The sequence below is a fragment of the Camelus bactrianus genome, chromosome 15 (assembly GCF_048773025.1).
Source record: "Camelus bactrianus isolate YW-2024 breed Bactrian camel chromosome 15, ASM4877302v1, whole genome shotgun sequence".
NCBI lineage: Eukaryota > Metazoa > Chordata > Mammalia > Artiodactyla > Camelidae > Camelus > Camelus bactrianus.
Window position 1 is genome coordinate 61349617 of NC_133553.1, and position 7866 is coordinate 61357482.

The window sequence follows — 7866 nt, forward strand, 5'->3', positions numbered from 1 at the left end:
TATGTACACAAATAAACAGAATGTAGAAATTACGCCTACCATTTTCACAGCTTTTCTCCCTCCGTTTTGTGTATGCGCTTACAATAACAAGAGATCTAGAACATTCCCATGGTCACTAATTTGATTGTATTTATGGCTGTGAATTAAGCTGATGGGTGTATTTCGCTTGGGAAATTCGGTGCTCTGTAGTTGAAATACAGGTTTTATGACCTTTGTCCTGATCTCTATTTTGTGGCTTAAAAAAAGCTATAGGAATTTAACAGTAGGCAGGAGATTCTCTGAGACTTGCAGTCCTGTTGCATTGTGACTAAGACTTAAGCTCAAACAAGAATATAAACAAATGTTTAATAAATTCATATTTCAGAAGTATGTTTATTATTGTAAACAGTACGATCAATTTTAGTAAATTATCTCAATTGTTATTTCATAACTATTAAAAAAAACAAGAAAAATGGTACAAAACATTATTTGGAATTAAACAGGGGGAAAAATTCTTTTTATTAGTCATGATTAAAAATACTCTTAGATTGGGGGAGGGTATAGCTCAGTGGTAGAGCACATGCTTAGCATGCACAAGGTCCTGGGTTCAATCCCCAGTACCAACTCCAAAAAAAAAAAAAAAAAAAAAAAAGGAAAAGAAGTAAACCTAATTACCTTCCCCCCCAAAATAAAAAATAAATTAAAAAAAAATACACTTAGGTTAAAATTTAACCCACCAACTTCTCTTACTTCCTTAGCCTTTCACAAAATACCCAGGAAGGTTTAGCAACTACAATGACAAAAGAGCAGGAATCATTAAAAATCATTTAATCAACTCATTACAATGCACAGTCTCTAAGGTGATTTTCACAAATACATAGGTGTTTAGAAAAGAGATTCTTATCAAATGTAAAGCAGAAGTAATTTGGAGATGTAAGTAATTAATGCAATACTCCTTTAATAATATGACATTCTCTAAAAAGCTCAAAACACATTTTTAAAAATTGGAATCTCAGAATTATCATTTTGGAAAGGTATATATCCTCTCTTTGACCACTGGGCATAAAAAAGGAGGTAGTTTTTTTTTTTTTTTTTTTTAATGGGTTTGTCTTGCACGCTGAGAAATATATTTTAAAATTAAGTGACCAGAAGACATTACCACTGGCAAAGCATTAGCAGGGAAGAAACCTCGATAAAATCAGCAGTGAGACACTGAATCAGTTCTTCTGTTAGTGAAAGTCGTAGGCAAAAGTTCTAAAATTATACAATTACAAAAATAAATCAAGCCAGCGTGTCATTTCTGCTTTTCTACATTAATAAATTAACCATGTAACATTGTTCAAAATTATGTCAGTTACGCATATAATAATCTTTTAAATTAATGAAGTGATGAAGCGTTTTGATGACACCCATGATTTACAGGGCTGCTTTTAGCTAATGTTAAAAGCCTTTCACTTAATAAATTGCCCCCTTGAGAAATTACCAAAAATGAATATTTTCTATGCTAAATGTGTCAAGGTTTACACTTTTTCAATATAGTAACAAATGGCCAGGGAGACGCATTTTTCAAAATGTATCCTCTTTTACATATATTTAATTGAAATTAATTAGTATATTACTTTAGACGGAAATGATTATACAAGATCATTGATGAGAATTTTTGTGAAACAATAAAGCTGGATTTAAACAATGCAATTAATCATACGCTTACAAAATTTGGATGATAAACTGGGAACTGTTTCCTCTTTGATGAAAGAGGAATAATTCTATAGGACCTGTGTTCTCAAAATACACCTAATGCTCTACATCTTAGCTTAATCATTGCCTTAATTGTTTGTGTGAAATTTTTATGAAGACTGAACTATATTACTAATAAGGCTTTGTAATGTTTAAAATCACTTTTTGTTTTGTTCACTTCTATCTAAACACTTCTTCATGAATTGTTATGTGATTTCAGCTCCAGTATATTTCTGAGTTCAATCATGAATAACAACAGTCAGACCTTGCAATCAAAATATATCATTTACACTGTCCTGTAGTTTTATGTGGCCTCAGAGACATGTCTGAATACAAGGGAAATAACGTCTTATGGAGGCACATTCTGTAAGTTCGTTGGGAGAGCAGAATAGATTTCAGACAAGCCAGGATGTGCTTGTGTGTGATAACAGCAAAAAAGAAAAGAAGCTAAATATAACTAGGACAGAAAAGCCTGACATTGACGATCCCTGTGCTTATGGATTTGTTCTCAGAATGTGGAGACTGAGTTTTATTCCACTTCTGAATTAGTAATGTGCCTAGTACACTGGGCCAATTTCTTTTTCAAAGCTTTTACAGCTCCAGCCCTGAAAACAAGAATAATTAATTTGTGCTTCCTGAGTCCGGTGGATGTGATTTTAGGCAGGCAGATGTCAAGGAAATACTTTTTTTTAGAATTCTTATAATCGATGGCAAGGAAATGGAGAATTGCCTGTTGGCATTTCAAACGATTTTAAGGAATTTCAAACTTTCGTCGATGAATTTTTAATGTGTACTAATCATGGACGCTCAGGGCTTTGTAGTCTGTGTTTAGTGAAACGAAACTATAAGCCTTTAAACTATTTTCCTTTAAAAATGGCTTGAAGAAAGTAATAAAAGTGTTGGGACATCAAGACTTTTTGTTCTTTTATAACATATAACAGCATCGAACTAGTCACAAATACAATTATGCAAGTGAGTTAAATAAAAAATTGAAAAGAATCAATGGTCTCTCAAATATAAATACTCTCAAATATAAATCACTGGGATTATTTCTAGGAAGTGCCTTCATGAGTACAAAATTATATGGGTATAGAAATTGATTAAAATCCTTGCCTGGGTGAACCAAAACATACTGAAATCATGATGACAAGAAGTGGGGTGGGAGGAACACCAGGAACTCTCAGAGGGTCTATGGGAGCCCTGTGCAAGAAGGGTAATTTTGAAACAAAAGCTTAACTCTGGTAAATGAAGCTTCATGTTCTAATCCACACTCACTAGGGAAACATCATGTGACATCTCCGGACCTTAGTTTTATCTGTTCTGAGAATGGAATTGTGGTATCTATTTTTAGCGTGAATTATTGCATCCTTTTTTCCTACCTCCGTGGCACTGCGGAAACACGGCAAAATGCCATATGAAAGCATTTTTAACTTCTTTGAAAGAACCGTGCTGTATAGACCAGAGATTCAAGTAACTGTGGAATTTTCCAAGCCCTTTGAAAGTAGATAATGGTGTAAAAGCTTACAAATTAAGAATATATTTATAGTATATGCATATCTATGTACAGACTAGAAATTTTTATGTGATTTTATGGCAGATTTCCTTTTTTAAGCATGCTCAATTGTATTAATAAATTTATATTCTGTACATATGCCAACAAAATGCCGGGAGGAGGAGGACAAACTTCCCCAGCAGTGGGAGCAAGGCTTTCTTTCCCCCACCCCAATCGTGGTCTAAATGGAAACCTCAGTGGAAACTTTACATCTTACGTTTACGCCCCATAGAAGCAGATGCTGAGCAGCTTAAAGATTTATCTGCATCCTCTCTATTTTCAAAGCCCAGTTTGGACGTCGGGCAAATCTTTGACCTTTTACAACACAGAGAACAGCCAGTCTGCCCCTGTTTTTCAAAACAGAGTGCTGTACGCCTTACAGACACAGATCCAATAAAACGCTCTATTTATTGGCTGAGCATTAACAGCGTCTCTTACTTTACTCCTGTGACCCGCTCTGGCGGTTAGTCACACATTCCAATTGAGCAGACGCCACAAAAATATCCCTTATGTATAAAGAAAGAGAAGAGCCTAATTGGCCATCGACCTCTCCCTTCCAGCTACCCTGGTTTCACCACCCAGCGGCTTCCAACGCATCACCCTTAGAGCCAGACAATCTGGGCTGAGAAGACCATGGAAGGCGAGGCTGAGCGTGAGGTTTGGGAACAGCTCCCTGCCCCACCCAGAAGCCCCACTTCGGTGATCAAAGCCTCAGCAAGTTTCGTCATCACCACCTGAATCAGCGCCTCTCAAAGTGCAGTGCTGGGAAAACTGGGTGTGATCCAGAGCAACTTGTATGGCTTGGTTTTTATTTTATTTATTTTCACTATTACCTTCTGTGCATAGCAGTGGTATTGCAATCCCACTTATGATAATGACACAGAATTCCCTTTGAAAATACACGTATTTATATTTTAAAGAGGATTTCAAGAAATGTATGCAAATAAAGGCGCGGGGAGGCAAAGATACCGCAATGATTGTGAGAGGGATTTGTGACTCGCTGAAGATTAGAAGACACTGAGTCCCAGAATGCTAAAGCAACTATGGGGAAAGAATAACCACTCTCTCCTTTCAGCTAGGTTTTTAGAATAATTATTAGAATTCTATGGCCAAGTGCCTTCCTCTGTATTTTCATTTGATCTCTTTACTACGCTAACAAAGTAAGTAAGATATATTATTATCACCACTTTACAGATGGGGAAACTGAGGCTTAGGAGGCTCAAATTTTTCACTAAAAGTCACACAGCTATTTGAGTGTGGAGAGAAACAGGAAGCCTTCAAAATAAATAAGGCTTTCTGCTCCAACTTTTTTCAGGTTAACACGCTATTCAATTCAAAAGGTCACATGGGGCGTGCAGAGTTAAGTATTGCCTTTGTGTTAAATTCGTGCATTCACTGAGTAATACTTCTGTACGTTTTCCAACTGTACAGCAGACATCATAGGAAAATTCCTTTTGAGCAATATAGGATTTGAACCCAACTGAACTAATTAGTTCACGATGTGTTAGGAGGTTAACTATCTGATGGTGATAAAACACTTCATTGATGGAAAAGGCCATGTTAAATCCCCCAAATTCCCATTACAAGTATCACTGTTCAGTATTTATATTCCACGAAGTTACAGGTAAAGCCAAAATATGAATATCATGCAGTTATTATGTTTCTGATCAGTCCTGGGAGAGATGATATTTAATCCCAGCTGTCACGCTTGGGGGCTGTCGGCATTTGTCAGGGAGAACTGATGGATCAGGTAGTCGATGGACAGTTAGAGACGAGCAGACACATATTCAGGGGATGCTGCCACTTTGTTGTTTCATAGGAAAGAAGAAGTATTAAAAGAAATCTCGTTTTGCCACTGTGTGTGTTTTTCAAAAAGAAAAAAGGAAAAAACAGACGTCGTAATTTCTGAAAGCAAAATTTGTAGCTTCAATTGCAAATTTAGCCTTCGGAGTCTGCACGGTAAGACCACAAATTGTATGAGATCCTTAAATTCAAGTGGCTCCTCAGAAACTTAAATATTTCCACATGAAAAGGTATATATGCCAAGTCAAAGTTACACAAACATACCGCATGACCGTGAAGTTCCAGTACCACCAGCCAGTCAAATGCATTCAAGATTTCAGCATGGGAAGCTACCATTTCTGGAAGGCAAAAAAAAGCTGATAAACAAAAATATATTATATCCCCGTGATGTTCCAATAAAATAGCCCACCTGAAGTTTCTCTACTAGGAAATCTGACTTGGTTTTTTCATAACAAGACTGCTTTACAGCATGACTTACATTTTCCCAAAGGAACAAAACCCCTGTTTGTTTGAATAGTTTTCCTTTGCATTTTCTAAGAGGATATTCCCTTCAGGGATACGGACAATAGCAGTTGGATACCAGGAAGGCATATGGTCTGGAATGAAGTTCTGAAGTGTGAAGAAATGTAACCTCAACTCAAAGTGAAAAGCTACACTTACACAAGCATAATTATTGGAACCGCTCGACCTTTCCTGCTGAAATTAGTGAGCATTCTCATTTTCCATATGCAATCACTTACTGTCCTTTCCCCGCTATTAGTGTTTCAAGAAGCAAGGACATTTAAATGAAAAGAGAAAAGAAAAAAAAAAAAAAGCCCTCTGCTAATTTGAAGCTGAGCATCCAATCCACTAAAATTGACAAAAGTGTCCTCTTGATAACCACCATTTTCCAATAATCCAGCCTCACAAGAGGGAGCCTCACGAGGAAGGAGCCAGTTAATGTGCCTCAATTCTGCGTCTCAAAATCGGTGCAGAGTAACGTCATTCACTACAAAGAGTTATTTTTCAGCCCTTTGGAACAAGGGCCTTCGTGTAGATAACACCACACGGAAAGCTCATTTGTGAACGACCCGATCTAAACACTTAGCCACTCACTCTGGTGGTATTCTGGCACCTTACGAATCCTTTAAAAAAACTCAGATGATGCATGGTTACATGACATGCAACCTGCTTGAAATCTGCGAGCTTTGAGAACTGGCCTTAAGTAACTTGTTTGTCCCTGGGTGTCCCAGTCCCGCTCAGACACGGAGAGAGCCAAAGGATTAAAAACTGCCCCTGCCAAGTACATGCTGCGCTGATTGAAGACGCTACCACTGGGGTCGGTGGGAGGGTACTGGCCCGGCCGTCAGTCCGCGGTTTTCACCCTCTGAGCCGGACTCCTTGTAACTGTAGCGGAAGGCATTTTCAGCCCCTTCTCGAGGCAGTCGGCAAATGCCTCTCACAAAGTAACAGTTAGACAGGTGTTAGCTATGAAGCTGCTCAGCCTATCTGTAACACCCAGGGTGGTTAACTCTGCTCAAGTAAACCAGGAGGGCGGGCTGCACATCAGAGCCAAGCCCAGCGGAGGATATAGCTCAGTCGTAGAACGCACGCTTAGCATGCACGAGGTCTTGGGTTCAATCCCCAGGACCTCCATTTGAAAAATAAATACAGAAGTGGAGGATTAAGAGGTACAAACTATCAGGAATAAAATTAGCTACAAGGATGTGTTGTACAACATGGGGAATATAGCCAGTATTTTATAATAACTATAAATGGAGTACAGCCTTTAAAAATTGTGAATGACTGTTTTGCATACCTGTAACAGAATATTGTACATCAACTGCACTTCAATTTAAAAAATCTGATTCTGTAAAATAAAAACATAGATAAATAATTTTTAAAATAAATAAATAAATAAACCTAATTACCTCACCCAAAATTTAAATAAATTAAATTAAATTAATTTAAATTAAATTAAAATGGAGAAGAGAGAGGGACCTGTGCTGTGACAGGCCGCCACCAGAGCAAAGCCAAGAGATGGAACAGCCTCATGGAAATGCCCAGAAGGCAGAGGCAAAGGAGTCTCCCAGCAAAAGAGAAGGAAGGAATCAAACCTTTTTCTGTCATGTTTTACTTCCACCCCTTTGACATCCCAGTGAGATTACACCAGGCCCGAAAATTACTGTGTTAGGTTTGACTTTATGGAATTTGAATTGTGAAATCAATAAGTATTTTGACCGTGCTTTGTCAAACTTAGTATGTCTCCCCAGTCACCATCCCCACCCACCCCACCCTACCTTCATAATCACTGCTGAGTGGACTGCTCATGGATCTCATTGGAAATGTTCAGCAGTTCCCTGAAGGGGCTGTGCACCCAACTGGAGAGCCGCCACATGAAAAGTTAAGCACATTGGTCCTCACTCGGTGCCACAAGGGTCAGAGGTACAAGCGGGGATGCTGCAATCACTTGACAACACTCTCTTACGTAAGATGGTTGTCCAGTGGATCCCAAACAAGTGCATATTGATTTGTTTACATTATAAACATAAGTAAAACAGACATTTGTAAATGTTATCATAGAAAACATATATATGGAATCTAAAAAAAAGAAAAAGAAAAGATACAAATTTCAGTTATAAAACAGAAAGAGACAAATGGACACAGAGTCTACTTAATCTTGATGCAGGTACAGGAAAAGCTCTTGGCGGGGGAGGAGGGGAGACAACGTCTTTTTGCAATGCCAGTTCCTCTAGTGGTGATCGCCAAATAATGGCAGTTTGAGCAGCTCCTACACGCAGGTTGCTGATACTAAA

General features: G+C 38.0%; 1 long non-coding RNA gene across 1 annotated transcript; it reads right to left on the reverse strand.

Moving 5' to 3' along the window:
• Positions 1-690: 690 nt before the first annotated feature.
• On the reverse strand, positions 691-7442 carry LOC141573410 (uncharacterized). Its single transcript, XR_012499102.1, has 3 exons — positions 7351-7442; positions 6870-6920; positions 691-5409 (listed from the first exon to the last, which is right to left on the reverse strand). It is a non-coding gene; the product is annotated as an uncharacterized LOC141573410 (long non-coding RNA).
• Positions 7443-7866: the final 424 nt, after the last annotated feature.